Below are 21,078 nucleotides of genomic sequence, written 5' to 3' on the forward strand. Positions count from 1 at the left end.
GAACTAGGAGTATAATTATCATAGTTATCAAGTTCAAATGTAGTCAATCTTCCAACTAGAGCATCCAAAGTTATCTTATTATTTGGATCACATCTCATCTCTTGAATAACAAACACTCTCACTACATAGATAGGAAGAAGGGTTCTGAGTACCTTGCTTACCACTTTTACATCTTCAATTGTTCCTCCAAAAGCTTTGATAGCACTGACACTGGTTTTGATTCGTTCAACATATTTTACAATGTTTTCATCATCTCTCATTTTATTTTGATTAAAATGGCCTCTTAAGCTTTCTACCTTGGCTCATTCTACATTATCATCACCTCCATAGATATCCCTCAGTTTGGTCCACATTTCATGAGTAGTAGCACATCCTTTGACTTCATCAAATTTAACATAGATAAGAGCTAATGTTATATCAATCATCATGATATTATGAATTTTCTTTTCAAAAATTTCTTCTATAGTCATTGTACTAGTAGGAGCTTTGTAAGAAGTGTTTAAGTATTTCAAGCTTGAATCACTGATGGTTGCCAGATGCAACTTCATAAGTTCCTGCCATGCTGCAAAGTTGTCTCTGTTCAACTTGGGAATCTCTCTTTTGTAAGACATACTTATCTTTAGCTTAGGTCCTTGAAACCTTCTTTGCAAGCACCAAAAGCTCTGATACCAATTTTTGGAAATATAAGAGGAGTAAATGAGAGGGGAGCGATGAATTGATTACTACAAAAATAAATCCTAGATCCCTTAGATGTCAATACAAATCAAAACTTTTATTAAACTATATTGTGTAGTAACTTGGTAAACACACATGCACTCGGTTTACTCTAGCAAATACCATAACTCAACAATAACTAAATTTACTAAACTTAATGTGATTAACCTTAAGATTAACTTAGTTGTATACACATAAAATAAATAGCATGAATACAAGTGACACCAAGATTTAATGTGGAAACCCAATTTGGAAAAAACCACCAATTGCAACTAGTTATTAATTTTAACTCTTTTGAAGTGAGACCTGTTAGGAGCCAGCCCTATTAAAGGTTACAAAACACACTTTTAGGTGTGACCCTGTTAGAGGATTTAATCACCCTATTAGGAGTGACCTTGTTAGAGGTCTTTAAACACTTCAATCTAGAAATGCCACCTTGTTAGAGGATTTACAAATAGCTTTTAAGCCAACTCTATTAAGAGATTTAGATCACTACTACAATGGTTAGGGAATAACAATAAGATGACTTTATTTTTGATGCAATTGAATTGTTGATTAAAATTCTAGCTTGAATAATTGATCCTTCTTGATCAAATTTATCTTTGTAGCTCAACAAGGATATTCTTCTTATCCTTCTAATTCACTTCATCTAAGCATCATCAAGTCTTTTGTGATGATCATTCACATTCAATCCTCAACTTGACCTTATATTTATATCTTACACATTGTCAAGTCAGCTTGAATACAACTTAGAATACTTAATATTCATCTTCTTAGTCGGCTAGAACCAACAACTAAATCAATTGAACTCAAAATTCCAAAACAAGAACATCCTTCGTTAGCTAACCATGCTCGATAAATGCTAATGTAGAAATGATTTTCCTATGTTAACCAAGTGAACTCGGTTAACACTGCATATTCACAAAGTTCCTTTGGTAACCAAGTGAGTTTGGTTAACATTGGTTCCATCCAATATTTTATTCATTAATCGAGAAAACTTGGTTAACACTCAACTTTTGCAAAATTTCATTTGACAACATAGTGAACTCGATAGACACTATCTTCTAAACTTGGAAAATTTTGGAATGCTCGACAGACATAGGAAACTGTCTACATCACTCGAGTGAGCTCGACATACACTAATTGGAAATGATATGACATTTTGTGTAACATCAAAGACAATACACAATTAATCAATTATTTCCAACACACTTTCACTTGCTTCATACGCCTTGCCTATCCATCTCTAGTTATTCACCAACTTCTTACTCCATCATATTCCACACTTTGCTAGACATTAGGACAAAATCTTGTGATCTTTCTTGAGAACCAACGATCTCTAAATCATTCTAAAAAATCCAAAAAAACCATATGTGATGATGATGATGTTGCTTCTGGATTCGATTGTGTAAGTTTTTTTATCATCAACGTTTCGGATCACACTCTGTGATCCATCATCAGGATGAGAGAAGGAAGTAAAAAAGTATGCAGACTAGCCAAGCCCAGCAGAATAAAAAGAAAGAAGAGAGGGGGAGGAGCACACAACACGAGGCAGAGAAAGAAAGAAATGAAGAGAAAGAATTTTTTAAAAAGTGGGGGGACAAGAGAAGAAAAAACAACAAGATAGAAGAAACACAAGAAAGAGGGAAGAGTAGAGAAATAACTCTTTAATTTATGAATCTATAGCAATAATTTTTAAGAGAGAATTAAAAGATTAAAAATATTAAAAATAAAAATAAACATAAATAATTGAAAAATAAATTAAATCAATCTAAAAATAAAAATAAAAATAAAAGAACCAAATGTATAAATATATATAATTATAAAGGAGAGATCGCAAAAGAACCCGAGACCAACTCGAAACACGAGACAAAGTAAATGAAAGCAAAAAATAAGAACATAAAAAACCATAAAAATACAAAATATTAAAAATAATGAATAAATTGATAAAATTAAAAAATTAGAAAAATAATAAAATTAGAAGACCAACAACATAAAGAGAAGCAAGCCGCACGCGAAAAGAAACAACCAAGAGACCGAAAAGAAGAGGACAGAAAGGAAGTAGAAAAAACAAAGAAAAAACAAGACAAAGAAGAGCCAACGTACCAGGACACCAAACCACAGACAGGGGAGGGGGGGCTATCCATGCTGTTGCCGGCAATCGAGCGAGCGAAGCAAAGGTTGCCACGAGGGGTTCAAGGACCACCCATCATCTCTATTAAGGTTGAGGGGGTGGTGGCTAATTTCAATGGCTTCTTTGAGCTTTCTCTTGAAATAATTGCTCTCTTTGCAAAGGATTTGCGCTTGCTCCAAACAAATGTGATGCTGAAAAAAATCCTAAAAAATAGAAAATGTCCTAAAAAAATTATAATCTTAGTGAAAATCTTGTAACAGGCACTTTGATGTATCACTAAAAAATTAAAAAATCTCAAAAAATATAAAAAAAATCATAAAACATCTTGAAAAAATGCTGCCAAGTGGTGAAAACTTGGAAACAAATGATACTTGAGACCCTTGCACTTATGTCTATCTCTATCTTCCTTTGCACTCATAAACCATTCATCTTTCTTTTCCTTGCATAGCTTGGAACTGACTCTTTTCTAGGTCTAGGGGGAATGAACCACATACCTTATTACGGTCTTCTTATGTATTAGGGTTTCTCTAGAAACTTGTCTAAAATATTGTTTCTCAACACTTTTTCCCTTGACATCAAGTGTTTCTCAACACTTTTTGGACATCTTACTTACAGTCTAGGATGCTACAATATTTCTCACTAGTAGAATCAAGTCTTGAAGAAATGGCCATGTGACTTACACAGACACACACCTAATATTAAACTTGTTGAGACCTAATAACTTTATTTTATTTGTGTGTTTTCTACAAAAATTTCCTTACTAAGTGTTCCCTCCCTAATATTCTTTCAAGGATGTCATGGAGTAGAAGACTGGGAGTATGGGACATGTTTTACTTGTTTTCTACTTGTGGGTATACTTTGTTATTCTAAGCTGTTGAGAGCTTTTATTTTTGTTCTACTTAACACTTTGGGCCTACATTGTATCATCCTTGTCTATTTTTGCAAGACCACATTTAGAAGTTATCTTGTCGCTTATGCCTTGATGTAGGTGTTATCTTGCTATATTAAACTTAGGGAATCTAACTACATTAGTCATCTTGACTTACATGTCTTCGATGCTTAGGTTGGATTCCCACATAACTATTTGATATAGATTTTATTCATATCCTCATACTTGGGTAAAAGTACAAACTTGTGTCACCCTTTTGTAAAGGAAAAGGCTAACAAAAGTATAACTGTTTATTTTCAATGACATAAAACTAGTATTATTATTTATAATTTAAAAATGAAGTAGACTAATGAAATGGGTATTAATGGTTGAATTTTATTTATAATTTTTAATAATTATTTGGAATAAGAAATGATATATTTTCATAATTTTTATAGATAATTTTTTAGTTGCTGAAAAACACTAAAAATTAGGGGTTTAGTTCCCACCACAAAACTATATGAAAATAAACTTATTTCCATTTGAACTTAGACTATGTTATAGATAATACATATAGCTAGAACAATAAACAAATAAAAAGTGATTTTAGACCTATATTTTCTCTTTTATAGTGATTCAGATTTCAACTGATTTGAAATTGATAGTTTTCATCTCCCACCACATTTTTCAAAACAAATCTATTCAAACCACAAGAAAAACTATACATTTTGAAAGATGACTCTCTCCTCTACAACTTCATATAATTTTTAATTTTTTTTGATATGATTTAATATTTTTTTGTTTCTCAAAATTGACATCTTTTCGAGTGGTAAAATACATGCTTGTAGAATTTTTTAATTACAATATACTTTATTTAATTAAAACACTATAAAATCTATATGAAAATATTCTTGAATTTGAGCTCTATAAAATGGTAGTTATAGTTTACTAAAAAAAAATCATAAAAAATAGTAAGGGTTATTGAAACGCCAATTTTCTAAAATAATTTTATTTATTTAGTAATTGGATACAAACTAGTATAAAACATGCATTTAATAGACATTTCTAATTGGAAAAGTGTGAGACCATATATAAATTAGCTAAAATGAATTTAGCTAGATCATATATTTAAGAAGAATTGATTTTTGGATAGAAATACTCAAATTTAGTTGTTCTAATAAGTCAACCTAAAAGGTGACACAACTTTGTACTTTTACCCACTTATACTAGTGAGCATTGTATGATCTTCTGATGTCCCTGATAATGCTCAATGATGAAACTAGAGTCTAAAAGTTACATGTCCCTTGCAAGTAAATCTCTTTTCATACTAGTTTGCATTTTAGATAATTCTAGCTTAGTCTTGCATCTTGCATATAGAGAGAGCTCTCTTTTCATCTTTCACAGACAGATTGGCTAACTGCATTCATCTTCTTGATTCTTCTCAACCATGTCTTCATCTCTCTTGAAATTGACATTATGTTTTGCTCTATCATGACATAACAAGGGGTTAATCTCATAAGCAAATCTATCCTTTTGGACCCCTTCTATAACCTTTCAAACCTTTTGACCTCATTTTTGAACTCCTCATATTTTCATGAAGATTGCACTCCTTTCTAATTTCAACATCTTGGATTCATTTTTGAGATCAAAACCAAAATTTGGGTTCATCTTGATAGTCAGATTTGTGTTTCAAAATTTCCTCCTTCTCTGTAGTTGACTAACTTTCTAAGGTTTAATCTTTGAATCTTGCTGGGGCATTCATTATTTCTTTACTTCTGCATCATTTTCACTCTCTTCCACTCTTCTTATTCATTCCATTTCATCTTTTTCTTTCTTTGACCTACTCATGATGCTCTAACTTTCTTGGTCAAACTTAGTCAAACTAGTGCATAATATCACTTTTTGGTGGTCACTCTTTGGCTCCAATTGCTTATCTATCATCATGGACTTTTCTTTATCTCAATTTGATCATATCTAGCTCATTATTGTACCTCCTCTACCTCATTTTGATTTTGATCCCAATTGGGTAGGAATATTCTATCATTGCTTGGTTTCTATAGCTATCTATTTATCAGGAGCATGCACTTGACCTTTCCATTTTCTCTTGATCTATCTACTTTGCTTGATATTAGTACTCTTCTTGAGTCTTGATATCATCTCTTTCTCCTAGTGTTTAGTACTGTCACTACCAGATTGTGTACTTAGGACTTGTTATTTCCATTTACATTTTCATTCTTCTAAATCAAATCTCTCTATTTGTTGCTACCTACTTGGCTTCTTCATTCTTTGACATAATGTGTTCCCAGATCGATCACACACTAGTCAAAGAGGGGAAAATGTAATCACCTAAATATGGTCACTTACTCTATTCACCCCCTCCTCAACATTTTTGCTAAATTATTTAATCATTTGCCTAGACTAAGTCATCAAGACCCTATTTTCTAAAAAATAACCTATAGTTTGATCACTATATCCTAAGTTCATATTTGATTAAAATAACATGCCCCCTTTTAATTAAATAAAAGACCCCATTCTCATGTATTCCTTAGTTGCACACATAAGTCATTTCTCCCATTTTCAAATTAAAAGAAAAGACTTTGTTTTACATGAAACATCAACTCATTTCTATTGGAGGAGATGAATGTGCACATGGATCATGTCAAAATTCAACCCTCAACTTGATCATTCACCTCTTGATCTTGATCTCAACCATCTATACACCCTTAAAAGGGAGAGCTCTCTCCTCATCTAAGGACCTTGATTTTGAGCTATTGTTACACTACAGGTTTCCCTATAGGTTTTCTTGGACCATCTTGTGGAGAACTACTATTCTATCTCATCTCGTTTATGCATCCTCATGCTAGATTAGCTTCATTTTCATTAGCTTACTTTTCTTTGCAATATCATAGGTTACTTAGATTAATTAAGTGGTTCGTAACACTCTCATGTTGTTAGCATAGTTGCATCTTTGCATTTCATTCTAGTGTAGTTTCAATTGTATTGCTTCTTTGAGAATTCTTTGACACTAGCAATCTTACTCTTGTCTAAAGAATCTCCCATTTCATAGTTTACTAGCAAGGGCTGAATCTCTAGGGCTCAGCTGAGAACTATCTTTACACTTATTTTTATGCCTTTACACTCCATGAATAGGGAGCTCTAAGCTACAATTCAAGCTTTCCAACCCATGGAATACCTTGGACATAAAGGTTTACAGGAGTGGACTTTCTTAGTGTATAGTAGCTTGGTTCCCTCTTAGCTAGTTCAAGGAAGTATTTTTCTTTTTATCTTTGACTAGGATTTCCATCATATTTCAAAAAAAAATCCACTCGACACTTAGCGATTTCCTCGGGAGGTATTTCTTCATCATCACCTTCTGGAATGTATTGGTATTGATGTTTATCTTTTTCCATTTTCCCATTTTCTTCTTTGTTTTCTCATCTACATTTTTCCCATCTTTCTTGGTTTTGATTAACCATTTTGTCTTTTTGCAAATTTTCAGCATATATGGGTTATGTGCATAAAGGTACTACATTTAGAATAGTAGGTAATGATATCCTATTCTTGGTGATAAAATCAAGTTCAAGAGAGGATTTGCCAAAGATGTAGTATGTGAGTTATTCTTGAAATAGTGGGTTCCAAATTTGATTGTAGTTTTGTGAGAAAGTACATTTGATATAAGGTTAATCTATAGGTGATGGAGATCATGATGAGTCTTCACTAGGTGTTGGGGACCATGTGAAAGGAGGAGGAGACTGTGATGATCCTTTACTAAACTTGGAGTGTATCAAGAACTTGGTACAAACTCTACTCAAATTTTACCTCTATCTCTTCCTTTGCTAGGTTTGCGTGAAGAAAACTATCTTCCATTCCTAGTTGAAAAACTCATTAATGTTTAAGAAACTTGATAGTGGAATAGGTTTAGAACAAGACCATGTTTAAAGTTTGTCTCAAGGTAGGTGAAGACAAAAGTGAAAGTCATCTACACCAAGGTATGATCCATCAGAGTAATGACTAGAACATTTGAGATGTTTGACTCTCACAACAACAAGGTATAACAACACAACATGACAAGTAGACTAGTGAAATGAGAGACTACTTTGCATGTGGTTCAAAGTGTTCAAGAAAGTGATTTAGTTTTGGATTTAGATTTTTAATAGACACAAAAATGTACATAGGGTTCCTAAATAGTGACCAAGATAGACATAGTGACCCATTGGTAAGTTTTGCAACGATGGAAAGTAGTTTTCTGACAAGCTCATACTAGGAAATGCTTTCCCATATGAGTATTTTCTTGGATTGTATGAGGAAATGCACAGCTAGACAAGGATGGACAATGATTTTTAGTTTGGACAACTTTTTAGGCAACTTTTTGACAATTTCTAACAAATTGTCATACAACATAGAATTAATCTTAAGACAAGTCAAGATTGGATGCAAAATTTAGATTTTTCATTGAGAAGGCATTAAATATTCAACTCCTTTAAGGAAAAATGGAGTTTTTGGTTTTATTGTATTATCACTTTTCTTCTTTATGGTTATGATGTTGCAGTATTGAGATTCCACAAGTTCAACCATGTTGATTATACTGTCATCATTAGAGTACACATAGTTGACCTTTGTGTTGTTCTTTGGTTTAGATGTCTCCCCTTTCTCATATGGAGTGAATAGTTCTTTGAATGCTTTGTGATCAAATTTTTTGTTATGTCCTTCAACAACTACATAACCATCATCTATTAGATCCCAAATCTTTTGTGTCAATTGTGTACAATTGTTTGTCTTGTGACCCTTATTGTGGTGGTATGAACCATTTTGGTCTAGGTTGTAGATCATATGGTCGAGAGTTATCTAGAAGAGTGATGATTTGATTTTGTAGAAGTATCTTGAAGATAATTTCTAAAGTTTCACTGAGAGATGTATAGTCATGATTAGATCTAGGATCCAAAGGTTTATCCTTGAAGATGTTTCTAGTTGGTTTAGCATCTATGAAAACCTTTTCTAAAGATTTGTCTTCTTGTATGCTATTTGTGAGATTAAAGATAATTTTAGGAGGTTTAGGAGTTATAGTGTCCACCACTCCATCATTTGCCACATCAAAATTTTTGTTAACATATTCTGTTTTATCTTTCCTCAAGTTATACCCCTATTTGTTTTCATTTTATAGGGCCAACTCACCTTTCTTAAGCATGGATGCCTTTATGTGGATACCTTATTTAATCATCTTGTCAAATGTAGGGGGTCCTTGGAGTTGCAGGTTATAGTCAAAATCAGTTACAAGGTTGTCCATGAAGATGTCAAATCTTTCATCTTCAGGGATCATTTTGAGTAGTTAGTGTATAGTTATCTCCATCTTTAGAGGAAGTTTAGGAATAATTCCCCCATTCTCTATTTAAGGTTGCAAAGATCTTCCATAGTAACTAGATGTCGAATGTTGTAAGAGTATTGTTGTATGAAAAAGTTTACAATTTCATTGAAGTTTTTTATTCCAAGGGGTAACCTAGAAAACCACTCTATAGCTTATCCAACTAGGCTACATGGATACAGGTGCATGAGGTAAGTTTGATCATGCATGAACTCCATAGACAAGACACCAAAATCTCTCAGGTGATCTTGGGGATTAGGATTGCCCAAATATTTTTCATATTTTGGTATCTCTAATCCTTTAGGAAAATTAGGAATGTACATATTCTTATTAAAAGGAAATGGAAAAATGACATCTAAAGTGTATTGCTTAGTAGGATTATCTTTGTGTTTCATCATTTGTTGTAATTGTTCATGTGCATCTTGTATCTATTTATTGAGTTTGGATGTCTTAGTTTCTTCTTCCTTAACCATATTAGTTTCTACATCATAGTTTAGAGGTAGCTTGGCTCCTTCCTTACCTAGTTCAAGGAAGTATTTTTATTTTTCTTCTTTCATTAGAATTTCCATCATTTTTTGAAAGTTTTTATCCACTTGACACTTTTCAATGTCGTCAAGAGGTATTTATTCGTCATCATCATCTAGAATGTATTGGTATTGATGTTTATCTTTTTATATTTTCCTTTTTTTTTCTTTGTTTTCTCCTCTAGTTTTTCCCCTCTTTCTTCGTTTTGATCTACAATTTTTTCTTTGTGCAAGTTTCCAGTATGTAGGGGTTTTGTGTCTAAAGGTTTTGTATTTGGAGCAGTATGAAATGGTATCATATTTTGGTGATAAAATTAGGTTTGTGAGAGGATCTTTCAAAGATGTAGTATGTGGTTTGTTCTTGGAATAGTGGGTTTTTTAATTTGATTATAGTTTCATGAGAAAGTATGTCTGACATAAGCTCAATCTACAAGTGATGAAGATCGTGATGACTCTTCACTAGGTGTTGGGGATTGTGTGGAATGTGAAGGATACCATTGGGATTCTTCATTGAACTCAAGTTTTATCAAGAACCTTGTACAACCCCAACCCTAACTTCTACCTCTACCTCTTCCTCTCCTAGGTTTATGTGAATAAAACTCTCTTCGAATCCTAGTTACAAAAATCATCACTATTTAAGAAACATAATAGTGTATAGGTTTAAACCAAGACAAAGTTTAAATTTTGTATCAAGGTAGGTGTAGATGAAAGTGAAAGTGATGTTGAAAAAGGTATGATCAATCAGAGTAATGGTTAGAATGTCTAAGATGTTTGACTCTCACAATAGCAAGGTACGTGTGACAATACAATGGGAGAAGTAGACATGTGAAATGAGAGACTAGTTTGCACATAGATGAAAGTGTTCAGCCAAGTAATTTAGTTTTAGATTTAGACTATTTACAAACACATGAATGTACAAAGGGTTTGTAAGCACTGACTACGACTAACTGAGTGACCTACTGGAAAATTTTGAAGCTCTGAAAAGGAATAATCTGACAAGCTTGTATGAGGAAATTCTTTCCCATATAAGTGTTTGCTTGGACCTTATGAGGAAATGTAGAGCTAGAGGAAGATTGACAATAGTTTGTAGTTTAGACAACTTTTTAGGAAATTTTTTGTTGTGATGTGGAGCCTAATCAAACTCAAAGGTTTATTTTCTCCACTTCATTTGGCATGGTTTTCCCCCATATTCTACTACATGGATTTGGGGGTAGCACCCCCAAGCTCTAGGGGTCAAAGGGAAATGTCCTCGTGGGTTCCTAGGATAGTACCCTAGGCAAGGTCAAGGGGTAGCGTCCCTTGTGAGGGTCTCCCTAGGTGCACTCCCTCTCGTGATATATGGAGGGGTTAAGGGACAGTGCCCCCAAATGCAAAAAATAAATTTAATATTGTAAAAAGAGTCAAGTTTATATTTTTTCTATTGGTCAGCTTATTCTAGCCCTAATTTTGTAAATGATAAAATATTGTATAAAAAGGTTTAGGGTTAGGGACTTTATGAAGTATGATGATATTGTAGCTTCTTATGGTGATATTAAGCTGTAAGAGATTACATATTATAATAAGGTTGTAGTCACTTGATAATAAGAATATTAGTCTTGTTTTTTGATGGATGTAGCCCAAGGATTGGGTAAACCACATTGAATCTTTGTGTCCTGTGTTCTCTTCTATGCGATTTATTATTTTTAAATATTGGTTATATTTGCATGTAATTATTATTTCTATCTCATTAATCCTAAAAATTTGTATCATAGCAAGGTTGGTTTTAGTTCTCATCTGTAGGAAGGTTTCATGGTTAAGTGGGAGAGATGGAAGATGAGAGTAATCTAAAGATTGAGAAGTTTAATGGTCAAAACTTTTAGTTATGAAAAATGCAAATGGAGGAATATCTTTATCAAAAGGATTTATGGGAACCATTAGAAGGAAAATCCAAGAAACTAACAATTATGATAGATGAGGACTAGAATATTTTTGACAGAAAGGTACTTGGAAGTATTCATATATGCCTAGCATAATAAGTGACATTTAATATTACAAAAGTGAAGACAAATGAAGAGTTGATGCAAACCCTATCAAGGTTGTATGAAAATTCCTCCACTTCAAACAAGGTATTTCTCATGAAGAATTTATTTAATACGAAGATGAAAAAAGGTGGATCTGTTGTAGATAATTTAAATAATCTTAATATAGTTAACAATCAATTATCTTTTGTAAATGTTAATTTTGATATAGAAATTAGGGTTCTCTTGATTTCATGTTCTTTTCTTGAAAGCTAGAATGGTTAGGTAATGGTTGTGAGTAATTTTGAAAATGGATCTAATACCCTAAAATTTAATGATGTGATTGGCGCTATTCTAAGTGGGATACTCATAGGAAAACCTTAAGTGGATCTACATCAGGAAGTGTTTTGAATGCACAAAGTAGAGATAGAATGAATGAGAGATGAAGTAATTTTAGAAATTGTGAGAAATCAAGAGGAAAATCAAAGGGAAAGAGATCTCAATCCTCAGGACCAAGAGATTATTGGTATTGTAAGAAATGAGGGCACAAGAAGAAAGATTGTTGGGCTCAAAGAACAATGAAGGAGAAAAACAAGATGGAAACAAGGAGGCAAATGTGGTATGTAAAAATATGAAGAGGATGCTTTTCTTCTTTCCTTAGAAAATGTTGATGATTCATGGGTTTTAGATCTAGGGGCTTCATTTCATGCTACAACCCATAGAGGTTATTTGATTGATTATGTCTAAGGGGATTTTGGGCTTGTTTAAGGGAAAATTAACCTTGTTAGATTGTTGGAAATGAAAGAATTAAAATTAAGTTATCGAACTAGAATCATTGGCTACTACAAGAGGTAAGGCATGCTCCAAGGTTGAGTAGGAATTTAATTTCAGCAGGCCAATTGGGTGATGAGGGTTGCATAGTTACTTTTAATGATAAAAATTAAATGATTTCAAAATCAGGTTCCTTAGTAGTGGAAAAGGTTGTGAAAGTAGGCATCTTATGTCTTTTTACATGTCATAGTATTCCTTCCAATTTAATTATTTCAGAGAAAAATGAATGTTTAGGAACAATTGTTGTAGTTGAGTAGGGAGAACAAATAGTTGTTGTAGATTCTAAAACACTACAATGGCACAAAAAACTTTGGCAAATGAGTGAGAAAGGCATAAAATAGCTTAATTCAAAGAAATTTTTACTAGGTTTGAAATGTGTTAATATGAAATTATTTGAAAGTTGTGTTTATAGAAAACAAAAGAGAGTTAGTTTTGTGAAGACTCGGAAGGAAAAAAAAAAAGATGAAAAATTAGAGCTTGTGCATACAGATGTATGGGAACCAACTTAGGTATTTTCTCTTGGTGTCTCTCATTATTATGTTACATTTATTGATGATGCAACTGGAAATGTATGGGTTTATTCCCTTAGATAAAAATTTGATGTATTTATAACTTTTAAGAAATGGAAATGCCTAGGTGAGAATGAGACTGGTAAAAGGCTAAAATCTCTCAGATCTTATAATGGTGGTATTATTGTTCCACTAATGGTATTCATAAACCATTCCAAGGACTCCACAAAAAAATGGAGCGGATGAATGCATAAATAGGACAATAGTAAAGCATGAAAGGAGCATGAGGTTGCTTGCTAAAATGCCCTTAAAAATGTGTGCAGATGCTGTTAATACTACTGTATATTTGATTAATAGAGGTCCCTCTACTCCTTTGAGTTATGGTATTCTAGATAAATCATGGACTAGTAAGAAGGTGTGTTATTCTTTTCTCAAAACTTTCAGTTGTAAAGTATTTGCACATATAGATTATGAAAATAGAACCAAGCTAGAAAGCTAAGTCAAAGAAATGTGTATTTGTTGGATATGACATTGAAGAATTTGGTTATAGGCTTTGAGATTTTGAAAATCATACAATTGTAAGAAGCAGGGATGTCATATTCAATAGAAAACTTTTGTACAAATATCTATTGTAGTTGCATGAGAAAAAAAGAAAATGATTTTGTAGTGTTGGATGATACTTAAAATAATGATGTTCTAGTAGTCTCACATGCTCTGCAACAACCACAAAAACAAATACCACAGACTCCAGTGAATGTTAGGCAGTCAACAAGGCTAAGTAGACCTCCAAAAATATTTTCTCCCACTTTGTATTATATTTAACTAACAGATGATGGTGAGCTTGAATGTTATGATGAAGTTGTGTAGGTGGACACAAAGATTGAATGAGAGTTTGCAATGAAAGAAGAAATGGGCTCTTTGTTGAAAAATTAGACTTAAATCCATGTAAGTTACCTTTAGGTAAGAGGGCTTTACATACTAAGTGGGTTTATAGGTTGAAAGAAGAGGATGGAGGTAAGAAAACATTTAAAGCCAGGTTAGTTATAAAAGGATTTTTACAGAAAAGAGGGCATTGATTTTGATAAGATATTTTCTCTTGTTGTTAAAATGACTTCAATTCATACTATTTTAAGTATTATGGCTATTGAAGACTTTCATTTGGAACAACTTGATGTTAAAACAAATTTTCTTCATGGTGATTTCAATGAAGAAATATTAATGGCACAACCACAAGGATTTGAGGTCAAAGGTAAGTAAAATTTAGTGTGTAGATTGAAGAAAAGTTTATATGGCTTGAAGCAAGCACCTCAACTATGATATCTTAAATTTGATAGTTTTATGCATGAGCATAGATAGACTAGGTGTCATTTAGATCAAAAATCATATTTTAAGAGGTTTGATGATGACAACTGCATTATTTTATGCTTATGTGTTGATGATATGCTTGTAGTTGTGTCTAACAAAAATCACATTAAGAGGTTGAAACAACAGTTAACAAAATAATTTTCTATGAAGGATTTAAAGAGGAAAAACAAATACTTGGTATGAAATTTTTTAGAGAAAGGAAGAATAGAAAATTGACAATATCCAAGGCTAATTATATTGAGAAGGTGTTGCAACATTTCTCTATGAAGAATGCCAAAGTTGTCATCGCACCTTTTCCTAGTCATTTGAAATTGACTAAGGAGATGCATCCAAAGACACAAGAAGAGGAGGATAAGATGTCTAAGGTACTTTATGCTTCACTTTTAGGAAGTTTAATGTATATTATGGTATGTACTAGGCTACATATTGCACATGCAATGGGAGTTGTTAGAAGGTATATGCATCATCCTGGGATTGAGCATTGGAATGCAATCAAATGGATTCTTAGATATTTGAGAGGAACATCTAGTAAATGTTTACACTTTAGGGGCTCCACTTGTTAGCTCAAATTTGATAGGGGAACTAGATACTGGGAAAAGTATGACAAGATATGTATTAACTATTGGTGGATGAGCAGTGAGTTGGATTTCTTAGTTGCAGAGGGTGAATGCCTTATCCACAATAGAGGTAGAGTATGTTGGTTCTACAAAGGAAACTGAGGAGATGATATGGCTTTAGTTCTTCATGGAAGAATTGGAATACCCATAGAGAGATAATAATTTGTTTTACATATAGCTAAAGTGTCATCATCTTGCAAAGCATTATTCTCTACATCAAAAAAAAAAAAACATATAGTTGTGGTACCATTTCATTTGGTTAGTTTTGGATGATGGAAAATTAAAGTTGGAAATGATACATATAGATGATAATAAATTAAATATGTTTACAAAGGTAGTGGAAACGGAGAAGTTGAACTCCTCTTTATCTTTGGTTGGTCTTATAGATTGAATCAAACAAAATAATAGTAGAGTCTAGGGTAGTTTAAGTTCTAGTGGGAGCTACAGGTTTAGCGGTGCTATAATCAGTCTTGAAGTAGGAGGTTATTGTTGTATAGTATGATCAACCTCCAAGTGGGATAATCTTGTGATGTGGAGCCTAATTAGACTTGTAGGTTAAATTTTCCCCACTTCATTTAGCATGGTTTCCCCCCATATTTTACTATGGGGGTTTAGGGGTAGAGCCCCAAGCTCTAGGGCTCAAGGGGAAAATGTCTCTTACAGGGTCCTAAGGTTAGCAGCTTTAGGTGCACTCCTTGTCATGATAACTGGATGGGTCGAGAGGTAGTGCCCTCAAAGCCAAAAATGAATTTAATATTGTAAAAGGCATTGGGAGTTATATATTTTTTCTGTTGGTTAGATTATTCTAGCCCTAATTTTTTAAGCAAAAAAATACTGTACAAAATGGCTTAGGGTTATGGATTTTATGAAGTATGATGATATTGTAGCTTCTTGTGGCAGTATTGAGATGTAAGGGATTACTAATTGTAATTAGGTTGTAACCACTAGATAATAAGAATATTGGAATCATTGTTTAGTGGACGTAGCCTAGGGATTGGGTGAACCATGATAAATCTTTGTGTCTTGTGTTCTCTTCTATGTAGTTTATTATTTTTTGATATTGGTTATATTTGCATTTAATTATTATTTTTGTCTCATTAATCCTAACACTTTTTGATATTTTCCAACAAAGTCTTGTATGATACCAAACTGATCTTAGGATGATTCATGACTAGATGTAATATGAGTAAAGATTGATAACATGTTCTAAACTCCTAGCTCATATAAGCTTTCTCATAGGCCCACACAAGTGTTCAAGCAATTTTTCTATCTTGTACAATTTTCAAGGTAGATTGTTTATTGTTTTAGTTTATAGGGTTATTTTTCAGATTTGTTTTGGATGTAAGGAAACTTGGCAACAAAGAATATAACCGTTTCCACATAACCCATAATAGATCTGAAATAAACACAAAATTAAAATCCACATGCAAGAGAATAGACAACATACCCACAAAATGTGACACAAGATATACCCTGGGAAACCCTCATTGAGGGAAAAACCCAGCCTCCAAAAGCATCCATCACCATGTATTATTCAACAAAAAATACCATTGCCATACAACCATGGAAGCCTTCATGGCCATAGCCACAACCGAGCAAACTATGTGAACAAGCATGAATCCACACATCCCATGCCATGCTTTCAACCTTCACAAATGATCCCTTGGCTAACCTGTCAAGCCTTGTCCCGCTCGACTCTTGCCTTTTGTCTTCTCCTTGTCACTCTCTCTACAACAACTACCCTTGTGGCTGCTTATATAGTAGCAAGTCCCACAAAACCACCAAGTGGTATTACATAAACCATGTGCTAAAACCATGTGTTACCTAACCCACTGACCCCACATTTAATATTGGGCATTTAATTCTTTTTTTCCCAATATTAAATAATTACATAAAATATTATCACAATGTTACAATACAACTCATCAAGAATATTCCATGGGAATCTTTACATGTTGCACGTCCATCTAGGTACAACATTACATAATAAAATAACAATATTATGCAATGTGTGCAACACCCATTATCTCAACAATCTCCCACTTGTTGTATACATTGCATAGGGTCAATCCGTAGCCACAAAAAATGAACAAGGGAACAATCCCTCCCAGCACATCCACCATCATGGATCAAAAAATATACCAAGTGTTCCATCTTGGTACCTACAACAAAATCAAAGTATCTAGCATCTCAAACATGAATGATCTCACCTCCTATTATGCCACTGCCACTGGACATACATAGAAGCCATCCAAAGAGAAAGCCACCCAACCTGTCACATTAGAAGATCATAAAATCCTGTACCAATTGAAATTCCAAGCACAAATAACCTGATCCAAAGGTAATCACATGTATCCGTAGTTGTCAAAATATCCATAGCTGAAATAACACCCACAGTAAGTGCCAAACCCATCCAACTATCCATACCTCAAAGGTATAACAAGTGAATCTCATATCACCAACATATCCAATCTATAACCTGCAATCACAAGCCTCAAATGCAATGCTTGCCACATATATACCAAGAAGCTCCCACTACAAAAGATAATGTCAAATCTATAACCAATCCACTCAACACATCTCAAAGAAGTGAATCCATGTAGTATCAAGGACATCCACAACACGTAAACTGATATCCTGCAAGAAAAACTCTCATAACAAGTCTCCAATAGTCTCCCAAACTCAACCAGCATAACAACATATGCACATGGAGATAACCAATGCTAAACCATGCAAATCATAACCTGTATCATGTCCTTCTACACACACCTCTAGATGTAAACTGTGCAAGTATGATCTCTTCCACAAAACCCCAACAAGAAGCCTCAACAACACTCAAACCTTACCATATAACTCATCATGGATGTAAGCCTCTCACAAGAAGATCAAACTCAATAAAACCATTCCTAAACCAAGGAATAACCATTCCTAATCCAAAGAATATGCCCAAATATAAAACCATCTCAACCAAAGAGATAACATGCTCCACATGAACATACTATAACATGTCACAACTCTAAACGCGTATTAAGAGTATACCATGACATAATAATGAAACCATCCTCATACCAAGGATAACATGCCAAATAAAAAATATAAACCACACCTTTGCCAAGAACCCTGTGAGTTCTCAAGATGCAACCATCTCCACACACCATGAAGAAAACCATCTCCACATACCAGGAAGAACCATCTCCATACACCATGAAGATAACCAAGAACTCCATGAATCCTCAAGATCTAACCATCTTCATACACCATGAAGATAACAAGTGCACCATGCAAATGTCAAAGACGCTTCTGCAGCAACAGGATCTAAGACAAACCTCCAACATCTGCAAACACTCAATAAATATATCAATGCCAACAACTCCCACTCAACCGTGGTACCAAGTCACCTATGGCATCATGAAATCCATCCTCTCCAAACCAAGAAGATATAAATCAAACCAGGAACTAATCCTGCACTGTCACCCCATCACTGTCACAAGCTCCCACTAAACTGTGTATCCAAGCTATCCATGACATAATGATGAAAAAATCCATCCTCTAACCATGAGAATCAACCAAGGCATCAAACCATCAAAGAACTCAAAGTGCACATCATGAGCTCCTCAAAAGAAACTAAATAACTATGATCCTCAACCAAGAAGATATACCACTATAACTGAATCAGAAATCCAAGCTAATGAACATCAAGGATGTACCTGCATAACCAATCATGTCATGCCAAAATCCATGACACCATGATCATGTCCATGAACTAAGCATCTGGCTCTCAAAGTGTCCAACCTGTCAGCATAAAATAGTCAACCACAATCCTCCACCATGACTGTACCTGGTAACAACATCTCATCCCTTCTACATGAAGATAAAATCATGTGACTTAGGGCATAGATAACCCAAATCCAAGCCACCAATCTGAATATGCATCAATAATGAAAGATCAATGGACAAAGACAACCCATAACCAAACTATAAATGCAACCTGTAAGTATAGACCGTTTACAACACTGCACAACTTGTAGACCCAACAAGTCATCATGCATATCCAAACCAAACACTGATAACCATATCATCATGAGACCAATCTGAAATATGAACTGAGTATACAATGACATCAAATCTTAAATCTTTCAATGCCATAAACTCACAATGTTACCATAGTCAAAATATACCTATAAACTGTTTAGATCAATATATCAACAAATAAATCATGCCAAACCTGCACCAAATCTAAACCAATATGTAGAGCTTTCCAAGATCTTTCCGTTGACTACTTGAAGTCCAAAATCCGACTTCGTATGCCCAAGTTATGCCCCAATTCGTGCTCAAAATAAAAAATATCTGACTTTAGGGCTCTTAAAACCTGACAAAATTTTAAAATCATAGAACCAAACCTACACCATCTTGTAGTTTTCTGAATTAGCTTTCCAACGCCTATAAGAACTCTGAAATTCGATATTCTGAGAGAAAGTTATGGCCATTTTACTAAGACAGTCTTTTTACCATTTTCAGTACGATTTTTCATTTTTAATTTTTTCAGTGACGAAAATTTTGACGGGATTAAATTTGACGGCCATCATGGGCTGAAACTAAAAAAAAACTCTTTCATTTCCTCTGAACATGGCCAAACTAGGGCATATTATATATCAAAATTTATGGAAATGTCGACCCGGATCCAATGGTGAGGTCTGTTTTTACCCAGGAGGTCATTTATGCAAGCTACCCCCCAAAACCCTCATTTAAATGAAACATCTCAAAAATCTTTTGTCCAAAAAATTTCCCATGCCCAAATATTTTAACATCCCATCATAATAGCAAACCCAAAAGCCTCAAATCTGTAATAAATCATTCATATATCTTGCCCTTTTCTTTTATCCTCTCATGCATTCCCATCGATTCAATCTAGGGTTACAAACAATAAAACCATAGCTCTGATACCACTTGTAAGGAAACTTGGCAACAAAGAATATAACCGTTTCCACATAACCCATAATAGATTTGAAATAAACACGAAATTAAAATCCACATGCAAGAGAATAGACAACATACCCACAAAATGTGACACAAGATATACCCTGGGAAACCCTCATTGAGGGAAAAACCCAGCCTCCAAAAGCATCCATCACCATGTATTATTTAACAAAAAATACCATTGCCATACAACCATGGAAGCCTTCATGGCCATAGCCACAACTGAGCAAACTATGTGAACAAGCATGAATCCACATATCCCATGCCATGCTTTCAATCTTCACAAATGCTCCCTTGGGTAACCTGTCAAGCCTTGTCCCGCTCGACTCTTGCCTTTTGTCTTCTCCTTGTCACTCTCTCTACAACAACTACCCTTGTGGCTGATTATATAGTAGCAAGTCCCACAAAACCACCAAGTGGTATTACATAAACCATGTGCTAAAACCATGTGCTACCTAACCCACTGACCCCACATTTAATATTGGGCATTTAATTCTTTTTTTCCCAATATTAAATAATTACATAAAATATTATCACAATGTTACAATACAACTCATCAAGAATATTCCATGAGAATCTTTACATGTTGAACATCCATCTAGGTACAACATTACATAATAAAAAATAAAATAATAAAATAACAATATTATGCAATGTGTGCAACACACATTATCTCAACATTGGACAATAGATAGATTGTGAAACAAGTAGTAGTAAAAGACAATCCAACCAAGGACAAAGTGACTTGGAAGGAGGAGGGAGTTTTGAAAACTTTAGACAAGAATGAATCAACAAACATGATTTATCCTTAGAAAAAAAATGGTAGAGAATGAAAAATCTTTGTCTCACATCTTAGGCACATACATTCACCTCAAATAGTCATGTCATCCCCTAGAGGGCACCCATATTTTTAGTGTTTCTAAAGAATCAATAATACATGTTCAAAGGTTACCCTTGAAGTAGGGGATAATTTCATATTCCACCTTCACACATCTAGGTATATACCTATAGTGAGGATCTACACCCCCCCTTTGCACAAATATTATGCCCCCTTTCAGAGGTGAATTAGGTGACCTTTTAACTAAGAGGTGTTTAATACTCATCCATTCATTCTAACCCTAGGTGTTCTCATAAGTGATATTAAGACATCTTAGTCACACCAACTACTACAAGAGTACACCCT

The sequence above is a fragment of the Cupressus sempervirens genome, chromosome 2, assembly GCF_028749045.1.
Source record: "Cupressus sempervirens isolate cs-2001-9-10 chromosome 2, ASM2874904v1, whole genome shotgun sequence".
NCBI lineage: Eukaryota > Viridiplantae > Streptophyta > Pinopsida > Cupressales > Cupressaceae > Cupressus > Cupressus sempervirens.